General features: G+C 41.7%; 1 long non-coding RNA gene across 1 annotated transcript in view; it reads left to right on the top strand.

The window, feature by feature from the left end:
- The first annotated feature begins 1,205 nt into the window (after nt 1-1,205).
- Nucleotides 1,206-19,539, top strand: part of LOC142742042 (uncharacterized) — a 171,654-nt gene continuing 153,320 nt past the window's right edge. The window contains exon 1 of the long non-coding RNA XR_012881269.1: nt 1,206-1,555. This is a non-coding gene — a long non-coding RNA (uncharacterized LOC142742042). The remainder of the gene's footprint in view (nt 1,556-19,539) is intronic.

The raw sequence follows: 19,539 nt of genomic DNA, 5'->3' as shown, positions 1-19,539 counted from the left end.
CCTCTAGTGTTGGCTGCAGGTGTTATTTTATCATGTAACTATGGCTGTGTGAAGGGCAGCAGAGGATTTGGAGCTCAAACCCCTATAAAAACTACAGGCAAAATTTATGGCGTCCTGTATTCTCTAAGGACAGGCTATGTTCCACAGAATACTGACTGCTGTGACTGCAAGCGGTGAAGAAAATATGATTTTCTTATAGACCTCTAGACTTTTTTTATTCAAATCAATCCTGTGATTCTGACAATGCCATTATATAATAATACAAGTATGTAAAAAAAACTACAGATTCGCTTTAAAGAAAATCTCCAGCACTTGTTTTCAATGTGTCACAATGCAAGATCTACACAAGATCATGGAGATCACTGCTTCCATTTAAATCAAATTCTGGCTGCCTACAGTCACCACTAGGGGGGAGCCTAAGAGCTTATTGCATATTCATTGATTATGAAGTTTAATGGGAGCTGTATAAATCTGTATGCAGTGTGCTCCCCCTAGTGGTGGCTGCAGGCGTAAACAATATTACACCCTTACCTTTGCTTGAGTTTAGATAAGAACTTCAATTTATCGTGAAACACGGTCAATACAATATCGCGATATGCTAACAAAGTCTTTGACAGGCTGCAATTCACATACCAGCCACTGGGTGGCCACACATAGACACATATAGTATGGACATCCCGTGACAGAATATCGTGAAATAATATTTTCTTTCAAAGCTGGTCATCCCATGCCACACATTCTTAGAATATGATGAAATCTGTATGCTTTTACTGGGAGACAGGGATTATAAACTATTGAGATTTAAAAATAACAAAATATAATAATAACAATAATAATAATAATAATAATAATAATGTCTACTTTACGAAATCTGAATAATATCAAATTACAAATTCAAATTATATATTTTTGGGAATTCCCCGTTAATTCACAGTGATGTATAAACTGCGGCACAATATATCAGGTTTATGTCGTATCTTGAGCGTTACCCTTACTCATGGCGGGGATGGATTACATGTCATTTATTCAGCCATGGAATTTATTGTCGCCTTCCGCGCCATTGATGTCTTCGCCATAGAATAAAACCTTATCATCTGCCTGCACTTTCTATTCCACCCTTGAGATGTTGTCAGATCCGTTCATTCAGCGTGCACACGACATAATCCATTTCACATTTTCTTCTGAGCTCGCAGCCTGAATCACACACACATCACAAGAGGAGGGTTTATTGCCCAGCTACAAATGCAGCGCGCTCCAGACTATCCTGCAAGTGCAGAAGTCAATGTGGCTACTTGGCATGGAAGATTGCATTACAATGTAACCCTATAACCGGTCACTGGCATTCACCTTGGCCATTATCACAATATTATCCCACAGCATAAGTGGCAGTAAGAGGGGAAAGCCATTCTGTGACTATTCCATAGTAAGAACATCTCCGGCACTGCTATAACCTTCAGGAAGAATATTCAAGACAAGGATTTGGGAGCAGATATGCTGAAGAGTCTGAGCAATATGTTTCCGCTGCTTATGCTACAGATTGCATCTGCGACCACAGGTAATCTTGTGTCTCTGTTTTCTGTGCTGGAATTGAGGTTGTAGTAAAATTTCAATTGCAGATGTAGTAGAGCTGAATTTGTCATTGGTATTGTTTTTGCATTGTGATAAGTCTCTGAGTTAAAAGGGGTGCCCCTTCTGGACTACCCCTTCTCTAATGCGAATCAGATGAGTGCCTTGGCTCCGGTTGACGAAACCCCAGGCAACTAGCCGGTGTAGACGGAGGAAGCTGTGGCTTTCCAATCTGGCTAATAGAGGAGGACCCCAAGCGAGGAACTTCCCTCTATGACGCCAGATGCCCTAATAGGACATATTGAATGGGGCAGTCCGGTTTTTAAATTACTGCAGCCCTATGTGAAACCATTGGGATATCACCATGAGTCCTGTGATAAATTCAGCTCTGCTACACCTAGTTTTAATAAAGTGTTGACGGTGCCCTGAAAAGATTTGTGTTGATTGAAGTCACACCTACAGTATAACTAGAACAAATTAAAAGATCTATATAACGTATCGTATGCTGGTTGCATGTTGGTGGCAGAAGAATTTGTAATTAACACTATTTACATATTTAAAGGGAAATTACACATAAAATATTTTTTTAATGTGTCATATAGACCTCTCAGAAGACTGTGACTTCCAACAGTCTAAGGATGAACACAAAAATCTATGACACAAAGCACATGATTAAGACCCATTTATATCAATTCACTTGGTATTCCCCTTTAAAGAGACTCTGTCACCACATTATAAGTGGCCTATATTGTACACGATGTGATCGGCGCTGTAATGTAGATTACAGCAGTGTTTTTTATTTAGAAAAACAATAATTTTTGACTGAGTTATGACCTATATTAGCTTTATGCTAATGAGTTTCTCAATGGACAACTGGGCGTGTTTTACTTTTTGGCCGAGTGGGCGTTGTGGAGAGAAGTGTATGACGCTGACCAATCCGTGACCAATCAGCGTCATACACTTCTCTCCATTCATTTACACAGTATATAGTGATCTTATTACGTCTCTGTGATTTGTAGCATAGCACAGCGAGATCTCGCTGTGCTGTGCTGTAAATCACAGAGAAGTGCAGAGAAGTGGTCAGGATTCTGAATACACATTACGTCCTGGCTGGAGGTAATGTATATTCACTGTCAGGACACTGCAGTAATGTTATAGTGTGTGTATATGGCTGCACATAGTGATGTAATAAGATCACTATATACTGTGTAAATGAATGGAGAGAAGTGTATGAGGCTGATTGGTTACTGATTGGTCACTGATTGGTCAGCGTCATACACTTCTCTCCACAACTACCACTTGGCCAAATAGTAAAACAAGCCCAGTTGTCCATTGAGAAACTCATTAGCATAAAGCTAAAATAGGTCATAACTCCGTCAAAAATGATCGTTTTTCTAAATAAAAAACACTGCAGTAATCTACATTACAGCGCTGATCACATCATGTACAATATAGGCCACGTATAATGTGGTGACAGCCTCTTTGAATGGATCAAGCTGATCAAACTTTTTCCTGTAAGGTCTCAAAAAGTTGTCTTTTTTTACATACTTATTTCCATAGGTTCTATGTATATTCTTTCCCATATAGACTGCTCCGAGGACATCTAAATGCATAATTTCAGTGTACATAGGGCATTTTAAAAACAGCCGCTATGGACAAAGGGGTGGAACCAGGCCCCTCCCATTTGACCCCACAGCAGCAGTCCATTGGTCACCTCTCAGGATGGAATTTCACTACAGTTAGAACCGAATCCCAAAGTGGGTGGGTTTATGCTAATTTACACAAAAAGGGGGGTGCCCATGCAATTTTGGGGGCATTGCTGGGCGAAAGGTGGGAGGGGCTTATATGTCATGTGATTTGAGATTTAAATGTGGGTAAGTTTGCTGCTATGTGTCATTAAGTCTTAACCTATATACCTTTTTATTATGCAAGGCGCCGCATGATTTTAAGATCTATGACTTGTAGTGCTGTGAAAATTCTAGATAATGATCACTGAAGGGTGACCGTAGTATCATGTAACATTTCTACTCAACCTAATGTTTCTCTTGGCCCCTGCATACACTCGGGGCCAAATTGAAATAGAGACTATGCATGCCGTCATTACATTGATCAGCGTAGCCCTTCCCAAAATCCCCAAATTCACATCGTTAGTTGCCTCAGAATCACTTAAAGGGTATGTCCACCTTTACAGCCAATGTTTTTATTGATCCAATGCATATAAAATACAAAATGAAGCAACTTTGCAAATAGTCCCAAATTAATCTCGTACCGTTCTGTGTATACAGCTCCCAGGATGAAGCAGAATATATCTCTGGAAAGTTCACCCCAGGGAAGTAATTTTCTACACTACTGCCAGTGGCGTAACTACCGCCGTAGCAGCAGTAGCGGCTGCTACGGGGCCCGCGGCATGAGGGGGCCCGTGTCGCCCGCCGGCACGGGCCCCCACCATGGCCGGAGGCTCCGCTAGCAGCCGCTATGGCTGCTACAGCGCGACGCCACTGATCACTACGGCAGAGCAGGGAGGTATCTCCCCGCTCTGCCATTAAACAAAAGACATGTATCCCCTATTCACAGGATAGGGGATACATGTGTGATCGCTGGCAGCGATAGGGAGAACGGGGGACTGAAAGTCCCCCCCCCAATGTTCTCCATCACAAACCTCGGACTTCCGGGGTCTGTGTCGGCAGCTCCGTAGAAATGAATGGAGCGCCGGTCCCGCTTGTGCGCATGCGTGACCAGCGCTCCATTCATTTCTACAGAGCTGCGCAGACGCCGGAAGTCAGAGGTTAGTCATGGAGAACTTCAGGGGACTTTCAGTCCCCCGTTCTCCCTATCGCTGCCAGCGATCACACATGTCTCCCCTATCCTGTGGATAGGGGATACATGTCTTTTATTAGGACACACTGTAGGTCGCATTTTTTTGGGAGGGGGGATGCTGTATGGCGTTCCCTACAGGGGGGACGACGCTGTATGGCGTTCCCTACAGGGGGGGACGCTGTATGGCGTTCCCTTCAGGGGGGGGCTGTATGGCGTTCCCTACAGGGGGGCTGTATGGCGTTCCCTACAGACCCCCCTGTAGGGAACGCCATACAGACTCCCTGTAGATAACGCCAGACAGCCCCCTCTGTATGGAACGACATACAGCCCCCCCGTAGATAACGCCATACAGTCCCCCCTCTAGATAACGCCATACAGCCCCCTCTGTAGATAGCGCCATACAGTTCCCCCTGTAGATAGCGCCTTTCAGTCCCCCTGTAGATAGCGCCATACAGCCCCCTGTAGATAGCGCCATACAGCCCCCCCTGTAGATAGCGCCATACGGCCCCCCCATGTAGATAGCGCCATACAGCCCCCCCCCTGTAGATAGCGCCATACAGCCCCCCCCCTGTAGATAGCGCCATACAGCCCCCCCCCTGTAGATAGCGCCATACAGCCCCCCCCCTGTAGATAGCGCCATACAGCCCCCCCCTTTAGATAGCGCCATACAGCCCCCCCTGTAGATAGCGCCATACAGCCCCCCCTGTAGATAGCGCCATACAGCCACCCCTGTAGGGAACGCCATACAGTCCCCCCTGTAGGGAACGCCATACAGTCCCCCCTGTAGGGAACGCCATACAGTCCCCCCGTAGATAACGCCATACAGCCCCCTCTGTAGATAGCGCCATACAGCCCCCTCTGTAGATATCTACAAAGGGCTGTATGGCGTTATCTACAGGGGGGCTGTATGGCGTTATCTACAGGGGGGCTGTATGGCGTTATCTACAGGGGGGCTGTATGGCGTTCTCTACGGGGGGCTGTATGGCGTTGTCTACAGGGGGGCTGTATGGCGTTATCAAAAGGGGGGGTTTGTAAAAAAGGCACTATCTACAAGGGGGGGGTTGTGTGACACCCAGGGGAGGGGGGGGCCCCAGTCAAAAGTTTGCTATGGGGCCCAGTCTTTCCTAGTTACGCCCCTGACTACTGCCTAATGCTGTCTGTGCTACTCCCATTTTAGTTTATAGCAGAGTTATCCTAGACGGAATATAAATAATCAGTGTTCATAGCCAATATTTCCCAGGTGGTCGTAGGCTTACTACTGTGAATATCTATCTATCTATTTATCTATCTATCTATCTATCTATCTATCTATCTAATCTATAGAAACTCTGTGAACTGTCCGTCTTAAAGGTCACATATTGATTGCGCATTTATTTCCTATTTATCTTAAAAAAAGACCCGGAGGTCCATATGTTTAATGTCAACCAAACAATAAGTGGCTAATGATTCCCTAATGACATGTCTAGCCAACCTCACTAATGCTCTTGTCACTGCACAGGGTCAAATAAATGCTCCGAAATCTAGTTGAACGCTTTCCCAGCGGAGTCTGTGATAGACGCATATGGGAAATCAGTTCCATCAATGCTCGTGGTTTAGGTGGGAGATGTTAAACAGGCACATATAGACATTATATAGACACATAGATATTATATAGACACATATAGACATTATATAGACATAGACACATACACATTATATAGACACATATAGACACATACAGACATTATATAGACACATATGTACATTATATAGACACATATATACATTATATAGACACATATAGACATCATATAGACACATACAGACATTATATAGACACATAGATATTATATAGACACATAAAGACTTATATAGACACATATATACATTATATAGACACATATATACATTAGATAGACACATATAGACATCATATAGACACATATAGACACATACAGACATTATATAGACACATAGATATTATATAGACACATACAGACATTATATAGACACATACACATTATATAGACACATATAGACTTATATAGACACATACAGACATTATATAGACACACGTATATACATTATATAGACACATATATACATTATATAGACACATATAGACATTATATAGACATTATATAGACACATAGACATTATATAGATACATATAGACACATACAGACATTATATAGACACATATAGACATTATATAAACACATAGACATTATATAGACACATAGACATTCTATACATTATATAGACATTATATAGACAAATATATACATCATATAGACATTATATAGACACATACATTATATAGACGCATATAGACATCATATAGACACATATATACATTATATAGACATTATATAGACACATATAGACATTATATAGACACATATAGACATCATATAGACACATAGATGCTCAGGTCCACAGTCATTTGGCTATTCGGCTATTCGGTGTACATACATATATAGTGTGTGTATAATCCTGCCTATCTAGTCTCTAGCAGTAATGATACACTCTTGAATCATTCATTGTAACCCCACAGATAATATATATATATGTGTGTGTGTGTGCTGCCTTTTCTGACAATATTCAGTCTGCACAGCTCGACTGAAATGATACAGTGCATTGCAAAAGTATTCAATCCCCTAAAAAGTCAACACATTTTTCTGGATTTCCAACCAATAGAAAAGTAGCATGGCACTCTCCAGCCGGATATGATACAGAAGCTTGTGAGGTGCGAGGTACGCTGACCCCAGCAGACAGAACATTTTGTTCTACAGACATCACTAAAACCACTTATCTTTCAGATTCACATTTCATTATACATCAGATGCCGCAGCAATATAGTCGGTTAAATATTTTTTGCAGTTTTTAATTATTTTATTTATTTTGACAAATAATGAATTGGGCGTTTTTCATACTGGTTTGTGACACTTATAATCCTGACAAATCTGTTGACTTCTAAGGGTATGTTCACACAGCAGCGTCCGTAACGGCTGAAATTACGGGGATGTTTTCAGGAGGAAACATCCCCGTAATTTCAGCCGTAACGGCATGTGCAGGCGCTTGAACGCCGCGTCCATTACGGATGTAATTGGCGCTGCTTTTCATTGGAGTCAATGAATAACGGCTCCAATTACGCCCAAAGAAGTGACAGGCGTCTATTTACGCGCCGTCATTTGGCAGCGGCGCTTAAATATACGCCTCGTGTGAACAGACAAACGTCTGCCCATTGCTTTCAATGGGCAGATGTTTGTCAAAGCTATTGAGGCGAATTTTTCGGACGTAATTCGGGGCAAAAACGCCCGAATTACGTCCGTAATTAGTGCGTGTGAACATACCCTAAGTTAGATGAATAGGCCACCGTCGCCATTTTTATGGAAAGGCTCGTGGCTTTGGGAAAGGGGGGCCACTGCGGCCCAACAAATTTATTATAATTTACACCAGAAAACTGGCTTTATTATAGTGGAAAGCTAGGAGCGGGAGGTGAGTATGTGTATTTTTATTTTATGGCCGAAGAAGGGGGGTTTGCGAGCAGAAGTCGTTGCGACCATGTGGCACACGGTTAGCCGAAAGATGCAACACATTTAGGGTATGTTCACACGGCTTATTTACGGACGTAAATCGGGCGTTTTCCGCCTCGATTTACGTCCGAAAATGCGGCTCGATAGCGTCGGCAAACATCTGCCCATTCATTTGAATGGGTCTTACGATGTTCTGTTCCGACGGTCATTTTTTTTACGCGCCGCTGTCAAAAGGCGGGGCGTAAAAAAGAAGCCCGCGTCAAAGAAGTCCCTGTCACTTCTTCAGACGTTATATGGAGCCGTTTTCCATTGACTCCATGGAAAAACAGCCCTGTAATTTCAGCCGTAACGGACGCTGCCGTGTGAACATACCCTTATTAAGGGGCTTTCGCCTCTTAATTAATCTTGTGCATCCTACTCCAACTTTTCTTTAAGACTGGCATATGAAACATGAATAAATCTCCCCCAATGTATAGATATAGGGAAAAAAAATATTGTTTTCACAATAAAAAAATAAAAATAATAATATAAAAAAAAATGTTTCACAAAAAATAGTTTATAAATAAGTAGAAAAAGCAGTTCAGTGCAGTACCCCTTACTACAACAGGCGCTATAGCAGTCGCATGCCCGACCTCTGAGAAACTCCACTGAGCGTAAATGAGCTTAAATGCTATGTAAACTTTTGAAAACATTTTTTTTAAATAAAAATGTGTGATTGGTGCAACTTCCTAATTACTTTCTATTAAAAATTATTTTTACTTTTTGAGATACAGCTGCTTTGTATCCTGTATACTGAGCAGCTGTATCTTGAACTGAAACCTGTTTCCGTCAGGTCAGCGGGACTGACGGTTTCAGTGACAGTGGGTCGTGACTGACATGTAGGATGGAGCTGTTACCGATCACATCTAAGTTCCTAACTTACATGTGATCGATTACAGATGGATGCTGCGTGTCAGAGACACTCAGGACCCGCTGTCACTGAACCCGTCAGTTACGCTCACCTGACGGATACAGGTTTCAGGGCAAGATACAGCTGCTCTGTATACAGGACACAAAGCAGCTGTATCTCAAAAAGTAAAAATTATTTTAAATAAAAAGTAATTACAAAGTTGCACAAAACTCACTGCTAACTTTTAAAAAAAAATAAAAACGTGATTCAAAGGTGCACATAGCCTTTACATTAATCTATCACTATGGGTATTGATAATAAGATGGTATTGTGATAAGATGGACAATCATTTTTCCTTTATCAAGAACTCCACAGGCTTTGAACCTTTTAGATATAGGTATTAGTGTGTAATTGACTGTATATCCAATAGCCCAGGGAAGATTTATGACTAGACTATACAATACAAGTTAAAGCCCAGAGGTAATTAGTTGCCGCGGAAAAGTAAATGTATATCTTGTCGGACAGATGACAATAGTGGAAAGAACGTCATTGAAAACTGTCGAGATGTAAAAGCTACGGAAAAATCAATTGTCACCCCTCTTAATGAATGAATTATAGAGTCGGGGATTCCAAATGACATTATTGTAAGGATTTAGCAGCCATTGCTTCAAATATAATGAAATCTAGAGGTCCACAGTCTTTAGGATTAAACTGATGGGTGTTGGTAGTTGGTCCACGCTTGGTCTGTGTCTATGGTTTCTACAGATTAAAGGTGTTGTCCCATGGGACCACTCCTCAGTTAGCCAGAAGTAAGAGATCTGAAGAGTTGCTCCCCCTCTGGCAGACTCCGCTAAGACATGCATTACTTAGTCATCCATTCATTTGACTGGTCAACAATGTAATACCACATGTGCCCTGTAGCGGCCGCTACAGGAAAGATGTGTTATTTTGTTTTTTTACAAAACAGGACCAATGGTGATCAGCTGATCTACAGGGTGACTGTTTTTTTTTAGAGAAGGGGTAGTCTTCAGTTGACAACCCCTTTAAGGGAGTTATGAATGGTCAGTATCAGATGTTCAAACCTAGAGGGGATTTGTTCCCAAGGCAACTTTCTGATAAATAAACATACTGTTGTTTCCAGCTATTATTTAATTAGTATATATTCCTGTCACATGACTTCTTGTGATGATCTAAAGGAACACTATAGTCAAAACCATAAGGCTGAGTTCACACGGGTTGCACACGCTGCGTAATAGCAAACAGCGTATCCGCCCTGTGCGCCGCAGGGAATTCCGTGCGAAAAAGTGCACTAAACTGTGCTGTCGTTTTTCGTCTGGAATGTCTGCTGTGGAAAACTGCAGCACTTAGCCGTTTCATCCCAGGAGACGGCTGCAGACTGTGATTGGCTGTATCGGCGGTGACATGGGATGAAGGGTTATCCCAGGAGGCTGGCCCTCTGACGTCATCAAGGCCGGCCTCTTGGGATAATGTTTCATCCCATTTGACCGCCACTACAGCCTGTGATTAGCTTCAAATGTCAAATGGGATGAAACGTCATCCCAGGAGGCCGCGCTGAAGGGAGGAACACAGACTTCTGGGTAGGTATGAGTTTTTGTCTTTTTGAGTTGCGTTTTTTGCGGTGGGCTCGCTGCAATCCTGCTGCAAAAAATGCAACAACTGCTATTTGTTGCGGGATTTACTTCCTCATTGAATTCAATGGGAAAATTCCGCAACAAATAAGCAGCGTTTACACAAATACAATTGACATACTGCGGATTAAAATTCCGCACCGCAGGTCAATTTCTGAGCGTTTTTTCCGCTCAGTATTTATGCAACGTGTGGATGAGATTTGTTTTATCTCATCCACTTTGCAGCTACGAATTCCGTTGCGGAAAAACCGCAGTATTTATGCAATGTGTGAACTGACCCTTATGGTTCTAATCACACAGGATTGCTAGGTGCTTCTTGCCACACATTCTGGAGGTTTTCTGGCAGGGGCATAGATAGGTGGGGCAGGCGTGGAATGTGACCCCGGTCCCCGGGTGCTGAGTACAGGTGAAGATTTGAGGATGCCTGAAATCACTTTTACTTTAGAAAGTAATAATGCAGGAGGCGCAGCATTACTTACGCTGTACATCCTCCGCAGCCCTCTTCTTCCGGAGCTCCTTACCTGTGGGCCTGCCTGTCCGTAGAGAATGACTGATACACCAACTTTCCGTGCACCGCTTAGGCCTCATTCACATCTGCGCTGGGCTTTTTTGTTTTTTACGGATCTGTCAAACTTACCGGAAACAAATGCATAAACAGATGCAAAACTCAAACCGGTACACATTCTTTGATGGATTTGTTAGGCTGTGTTCACATCACCGCTGCCCTTCCGTTGAGCGGTTCTGTCTGAGGTTTCCGTTGGGGGAACCCCTCAATGGAAAGACAAACGGAAACCTAAGCTTCCGTTTCCCTCACCACTGATCTCAATGGTGACGGAAACCTAGCTAATGGTTTCCGTCCGTCCGTTGTGACAGGGTTCCGTTGTTCTTGACGGAACCAATAATAATAATAATAATAATAATCTTTATTTATATAGCGCCAACATATTACACAGCACTTTACAATTTAGAGGGAACATGAAACAAACAATATCAGACATTACATAGTGACAAAGTTCATTTACAATTCAAACCTGGGGAGTAAGGACCCTGCTCGCAAGAGCTTACAATCTATGAGGACATAAGGGAGACACAAAGTGTAATAGTGTTTGTTCTGTACAATGGTCCGGCCATTTTTATACACATGCGGTGGTAACATAAAGCTGCATGAGCCGGTCACCAGCCAGTATCCGTGTATGACGGACATGAAGAGAAGGAGTGTGAGGGAATCTTATTCTGATGACTAATCTAAATGGAGGGCCATGGAAAGGAGTCAGATTAGGGAATGTTATAGGCCTGTCTAAATAGATGTGTTTTCAGGGCACGTTTAAAACTGTGGATATTGGGAATTAATCTGATTGTCTGGGGTAGCACATTCCAGAGGACGGGTGCAGCACGAGAGAAATCCTGGAGACGGTAGTGGGAGGTTCGGATTATGGAGGATTTTAATCTAAGGTCGTTGGCAGAACGTAGAGCCCGAGTAGGGTGGTAGACAGAGATGAGGGAGGAGATGTAAGGAGGTGCAGCACTGTGGAGAGCTTTGTGGGTGAGAGTAATAAGTTTGAATTTTATTCGGAAGGGGATGGGCAACCAGTGCAGTGACTGGCACAGATTAGAGGCGTTGGTGTAGCGGTTGGTCATAAAGATGAGCCTGGCTGCTGCATTGAGGATAGATTGGAGAGGGGAGAGTTTAGTGAGGGGAAGACCGACTAGTAATGAGTTACAGTAGTCAAGACGAGAGTGAATCAGAGCAACAATGAGAGTTTTGGCAGTTTCCTCCGTAAGAAAAGAGCGGATTCTGGAGATGTTTTTGAGGTGAAAATGACAGGAGCGTGAAAGTGATTGTATGTGAGGAGTAAAGGAAAGATCTGAGTCAAAAATAACCCCGAGACAGCGGGCGTGCTGCTTAGGAGTTATGATAGTGCCACACACAGAGATGGAGACATCAGGTTTAGGGAGGTTAGTAGATGGTGGGAACACAAGGAGCTCAGTTTTAGAAAGATTCAGTTTCAGATAGAGAGAGGACATGATGTTAGAGACAGCGGACAGACAATCACTGGTGTTCTGTATTAGAGCAGGGGTGATGTCACGGGAAGAGGTATATAATTGGGTGTCATCAGCGTAGAGATGGTACTGGAAGCCAAATCTGCTGATGGTTTGTCCAATAGGAGCTGTGTAGAGAGAAAAGAGGAGCGGACCTAGGACTGATCCCTGAGGAACCCCGATATCAAGGGGAAGAGGAGAAGAAGTGGAACCAGCAAATGACACACTGAATGAGCGGTCAGAGAGATAGGAGGAAAACCAAGAGAGAGCCGCGTCCTGGAGGCCAATAGAGTGGAGCATGTTAAGTAGGAGTTTGTGGTCTACAGTGTCAAAGGCTGCAGAGAGATCCAAAAGAATCAGGAGAGAGGATTTACCGTCCGATTTAGCCGCCAAGAGATCATTTGAGACTTTAGTAAGGGCAGTTTCTGTGGAGTGTAGAGTGCGGAAACCAGATTGTAAGAGGTCAAGAATGGAGTTAGCAGAGAGATAGCGGATAAGGCGAGAGTAGACCAAGCGTTCCAGGAGTTTGGAGATGAAGGGCAGATTAGAGACTGGTCGGTAGTTGGCAGCGCTGGATGGGTCAAGAGTTGGTTTTTTCAATAATGGGTTTATAATGGCATGTTTAAAAGCGGAGGGAAAGATACCAGAGGAAAGAGAGAGGTTAAATATTTTAGTCAGGTGACTAGTGACAGCTGGGGAGAGGGACTGGAGGAGGTGTGAGGGGACAGGATCACTAGGGCAGGTAGAAGACTAAACTATTGTTTCCTGTAAAAAGATGGAAACTGGATGAAACAGAGCCAAACTAAGCACAACTGAGGCTAAAAAAAAATCCATTGAAATTGATACTATTTTTCAGTTTTTCCGTTCCTGTGACGGAGTAATAGAAAATACAACGCAGATGTGAACAGAGCCTTATCTACTCTCCCTTCCTCCATTCTTTCAACAAGTGCAGCAGTCTAGTCAGAGAGGAGAGAGTGCTCGTAACTTAGCAGTCTACGAAGATGAAACAGGATAAAAAAGAAAAGACAAAGCGCACATAGTGCATGAAACAGTAAGGTGCTTGTTATGCGGGGGGTGACAGGTTTATGCTCACCTGGAGGCGTTATGCTGGGAGCATAAAATCCACACACGTATAGTTCAATAGTCCTTTATGGTATTGAAGGTTTGAAGGAAGGTGCGGCCGGAGATCAGGTTCGAGGGCTGGAAACAGTCTCGATATCAGTGGAAGAAAGGTATAGGAAAAGGCGGATATTCCCTCTGGCGCAACCTATATTGGAGTTTTTTCGTTCTACTCAGTCAGAAGACAGGTGAGTAAAAAATAAGACTTTATTTGTACAGAATACAACAAATGTTTCGAGACCGGACAGATCTCTTCCTCCGGTAATGTACAAGTGATTGTTGTTGATACCGACTCAGCTATATATCCCGGGAGGGGAGTCGGCTTTGAAACGACTACCGGGTCATATTGATAGGTCAAGCAATCGGTTAAAAGGTTATATATATATAAAAAAATACATGAGAAGAACTGTAAAAATGAGGTAATTATATTATAACATATAAGAGTAAAATTTGCATCATATATTAATTGTTAAAATAAATATTGTGCCGAAAAGGTTGGTAACTAAAATGTTTACGTAAAAACAAATGTGTAAAAAAAACGGTATGGGGTCACAATTGATAGAAATATATAGAGTCATAACAATGTGATTATGTATTATAAATAAGTAGTAATAACAGAATTAAAACAACATATAAACAGAAATGGTTGTAGATTAGCGATTGTTGGTTACCGAAAGCGTCTTTGGTAACCATAGTGATAAGCCGCTATATTTGTAGTAAATCTAGTTTGTTTTTCAAATTAAAAGAGCTAATTGTATATATTTGGATTTTTAATGGAGAGAGGATAATGTTAGAGGGTTGAATCGAATAATAGTAATGATCATGGATTTAATTGGTTCTAGTCATCTCTCAAAATAAATAATAAGCTACTTTACATTAATTAGATAACTGTCCTCATTCATTCATTTAATCCTTCAGGAATTAATGTTTTTAATTTGTATATCCAGAAGTTTTCTCGGTTAGGGTATGTTCACACGGCAGCGTCCGTAACGGCTGAAATTACGGGGCTGTTTTCAGGAGAAAACAGCTCCGTAATTTCAGCCGTAATGGCATGTTGAGGCGCTTTTCGCTGCATTCATTACGGACGTTAAATGGAGCTGTTTTTCTATGGAGTCCATGGAAAACGGCTCCATTTACGTCTGAAGAAGTGACAGGCACTTCTTTGAGGCGGGCGTCTTTTTTACGCCCCGCCTTTTGACAGCGGGGCGTAAAAAAAATGACCGTCTGCACAGAACATCGTAAGATCCATTCTAATGAATGGGCAGATGTTTGCCGACGCTTTGGAGCCGCTATTTCGGACGTAATTCGGGGCAAAAACTGCAGAATTACGTCCGTAAATAGTGTGTGTGAACATACCCTTACATAGCGACTCAAAACGATTCGTACTAGATTCGGCTATTTGTTCTATCGGTATGATCCTGAAACAATCGAAATTATTATCATGCGCGATAGGGCAGTGTCTAGAAATACTATGTAATAAAAATGTGTTTTTGCAATTGGATCGGTGTTTATTTCCACGGCAATGTAGGTTTTGTGTTGTTCTCCCTACATATTGTAAGCCGCATTCACAGGAAATTAAATATATTACATATTGTGATTGACAATTCAAATTGGTCTCAATCTTATATTTTTTTTCAGTTACATTTGATAAAAAAAAAAAAATCTGTTTTAATGATCATATCACAGCAGAGGCATCTCTTTTTGTTACATTTAGAACTGCCTTTTTTGTTAGATTTTGCATCAATTATGGATTTTATTTTGTTGTTCTTGTTTGCTAAAATTACACGACTAGGTGCTAAAATATTTCTGAAGATGTAACGGCACATGAAGAGAGACCTCTCTCTGCAGTCCTGTCAGTGCTGGGGCTTTAGGACTGCACACGCCAAATTGTTATGACAGGACATCAAGACTGCTCCACTTAAGATGTCATGACCAGGCATTGGGATTGTTTTGTACAAGGTTACTGCTCCAATGGAAATTTTTGTGGGCTGTCCATAAAAATAATAATTTGACGCATATAGAAAACAATTCAAAAAGTAGCGGATTTATATAGTATATTGCTATTTTGAGTACTAATTTGGGCCTGAAAAAAAATCCCAGGCTCAGTATATCCCTGCCTGAGTCCAGGGACCACCTAGAAGCTGAGCTCACCGGTCTCCAGGCCACAGCTCGCCAGGGCCTCCCAGGGCCAGTTCTACAAATAGGCCTCAGAACTCATAACGCTTCTGCAATTGTGATCCCAGTGTGAGCAACTGGATGGATGCGCCGCTCATCCTAGGCCGCTGCACGCAAAATAGCCAATCAATGGCTTGTCTACTGGCAGCCTATGGCAAGCGGCTGTATGTAAAGAAAATTTTTCTTGACAGGATCATCCAACAAAAGAGCAGTGACGCGGCTCTCCCTCTTCAGCTTAGAATGAGGCTGATTTTAAAATATGGAAATAGCTTTACAGGTGACAATGATGCTTGTAGAGTTTTCATATTTGGATTTTGTGTATGTATGATACTGTACTGTAATGAGTAGGTGAATTTGACATTGTATTTATCTACAGTATACCGGCATTATGTAGATGGTATATAGCAGATCTATTTCTATGGATGTTGTATAGAGACATTATATGAATATGACATCACTTTAGGATTGGTGGAGATCCAACCTCTGGGACCCCCATCCAGAAAACGAAGGACTTGTTTAGCGCTGCGTCTCCACTATTTTTCCCTGCACATTTTTGTTCCCTGCACCTACTGTGCAGGGAAAACTTAGAAGGGGATGCAGTGCTGTGGCCAGATCATTTTCCAAATTGGTGGGGATTTTCCGAGGTTGGATTTCAACCGATCATAAAGTAATGGCATATCCTAGCAAAATTGTATCACTTTATAAGATGGGAATAACACGTTAAAGGGGTTTTCAAATGAGGAAAAAATGATGGTCTATCCTGAGGATAGTCCATTAATATCTGATCGGTGGGGATCCGACTCTCGGCATGCCCACCGATCAGTTGTTTTGTTGCCAGCGTCTCACAGTACAGAGCAGTGACAGGAATGAAGGGGAAGCCGCACAAGCACCATGGCCCCTTGAAAATAACTGATTGGCAGGGTGCCAAAGTCGGACCTCTAATTATCAAAAATGGATGGCCTATCTTGAGGGTAGGCAATTCAATTTTTTTCTCGCTGTAAAAACCCCTTTTATGTTAAAAGGGTTGTCTGGTTTAGAAAACCCATTTTTAAAAAAATGTAAAAACCATTCTGAGTTATAGGAGGGGATCCCTCATTTGGGACATCTTCTATTATTCGGAGTGGAACGCAATTACAAAGAGCAACCTGTGATCATCTTATTTTTGAGAACTTTTCTAACAAAAGGGATTGGAAAAACCCCATTGAATAAAACAAATAAAGAATAAAGTAAATGTTATTTTATGTTTATTTAGGGGGGGAGCACTAAACGCAGTTAAGTTTTAGGGTAGAGAGGCGCCAAAATGAATCTCTGCCGCAGGTGAAGGAAAGCTTAGCTACACCCCTGCTTTCTGTTCCATGATTACTGAGTTATTCTACGTTGTAGCACCAAGTCACTGTTATTTCCATGACCCAAATTTTGCCATGTAAGGAGATATGTCCTGCTCCTTTAACCCCACACTTAGTCATACTCCAGGGTATTCTATATTTGCATTTCTAAATATTGAAATCCTATAACTATTGGATTGTTAGCAAATATACAATGATGTGATAATGATGTAAATAAAGACTAATCATTGTGCTCTATATTAAATGTTATAGAAATAAAAGATAAAACAATTGTTATATAAAAAAACAAAAACGAAATGTTGTCCTCAACCAATACCGTAACTCTAGCCCTGACTAAATCACCCAAAACTACTTATGTCGTACGTACATGTATAGCAAAGGGACCATATCCAATAAAGAAAACCCATTTTCAGAATTATTTTTAAATAATTTTACACTGCTACAAAAGAGTAAGGAGTAAAAATGTGAAAATGTTACTATTTTCTCTTTTGGCCCTGAAAAACAAAAACAAAAAAAATAAAAATCATGTGGATAACCTAAAAAAAAACAAAAAAACATAGTTGTTAAACCAGCATGTAATAAAATGTGCTCAATATGTTGTCTTAAGGTGCCCATAAACAATAAATGAAAGACCCGCTGATGTTCTAATATGTAACAGGGTGACCCAACACTCCACCAACGGAAGATGTCAGGGGTGAGAAGGATTGAGCAAGTTGGATTTCTACATGCCCGATCCTTTGTTGAAGCGGGAGATGACCTGCTGCCAGAGGAGACCGAGCATGCATGTATAATGGTTGGGAGTAGTAGCTGTCAGCCGAACGAGCAGTGAATGTTCTACTGCGGTTTTGGGGAGTCGTCTCGGAGATGTTTCACGGTATTTGTTTTTCTAATGGAATTACAACATGAACTGTACAGTAACAATTCTAAAATCATAATTTCCCATGACAAGCAAAGTAGATGAAGCAGTGAGACCTCTTCATGCACCACAGACTCCAAGCTTCATACTTAAAAATAATGAGTCTTTTTAATAGTTTATGACAATTTCTCTTTGACGAACACATGGCGTACACCAGGGCTCACCGTCTCCAAAGTTTAGATGACACACCATCTGGTACATGTACACAAGATAAACATGTGTTATAAATGTATAATAATAATAATAATAATATATTAAAAGCAATAGTGTAAAATTAGAGAGGAGTAGTGATGAGCGAATTTCCTGAAATTTGTTTCGAGGCTGATTCTATTGAATCGGAGCCAAATTTAGTTTTTGTCCGAACAAATTTCCTGCAAATCACAAGTCCCCCGATAGCCGTGTCTCTCTAATGTCTTCTAGGACTGTATACAAGTGGAATACACTTCTAGAAGACATCATAGAGTCAAACAAAGCAATCGGGACACTTGCGATTCTACAAATATAAAAATAAAACATACTCCCCTCCTCCTCTGGTCTCCTGTAGTGTCACGTCCCTGCAGGCAGGTGAGATGACTTGGCTATCCCATGGGATCGCTGCTGCCTGTGATTGGCTGCAACGATCACATGGGACAGGTACGTCATCTCACCTGCTTGCAAGGACGTATCGGAAGACCAGGGGAGGTGGTGTGAATGTTTTTTCTTTTTTAAATCTCCTCTTCTCCCCTCTTTTTTTTTGTCTATAATTGCCAAAATGGAGACCAGCATTTTGACAATTTGTTTGCTGCAAACCTTAACAGTTTCGGATTTTGCAAATTTTGAAACTTTTGGGAAATTCAGACCGAGTTTTTGATTTGGCGAAATCCAAAACTTTGGGAGTTTGCTGTCCATCAATTGGCAATATGCCAGCTGCAAGTGCCCTGTTTGACTTTCTGGGGTCTACTACGACTGTGTCCAACATGGATACAGTCCTAGAAGACATCAGAGAGTCAGACAGGGCAACGGGGGCACTTGTAATTTGCAGCAAATTTATTCGAACCAAATCAAATTGGACAGCCGTTTCAATCAAATTGACCCCGAACAAAGTTTAGGAAATTCGCTCATCTCTATGTAAAATATAAAACTGTGTAAAGCCACTTAGGAGACTCACGGCTGTGGTAACTCAAAATACATGTAAAATGGTTACCTTCGCACTGTTTTTTTGTGTTTTTTTAACTACTTAGGTCACTGTGATGTAACTGTACATCATTATTTTCCTGGCCTACGGGCTCCATGACATACAGTTACGTCAGGAAGATCGTAAAGGCACACCAATTGTGCCAACACAAATAATAGCGGGAGGAGGATTGCAATCGACTGCCACACTCTTACTATCACAGCTGGGACGTAAATGCCTAATTTTTATGTATATTATGTATTTAGTATGCACAGGCAATAATGGATTGGAATATACAGATAAAAAAAAATCACCAAAAATAATAAAGCATGTGTATATGTAATGGCAGGA

This window comes from Rhinoderma darwinii, chromosome 2 (assembly GCF_050947455.1).
Source record: "Rhinoderma darwinii isolate aRhiDar2 chromosome 2, aRhiDar2.hap1, whole genome shotgun sequence".
NCBI lineage: Eukaryota > Metazoa > Chordata > Amphibia > Anura > Rhinodermatidae > Rhinoderma > Rhinoderma darwinii.
This window is presented reverse-complemented; position numbering and strand designations above follow the sequence as displayed.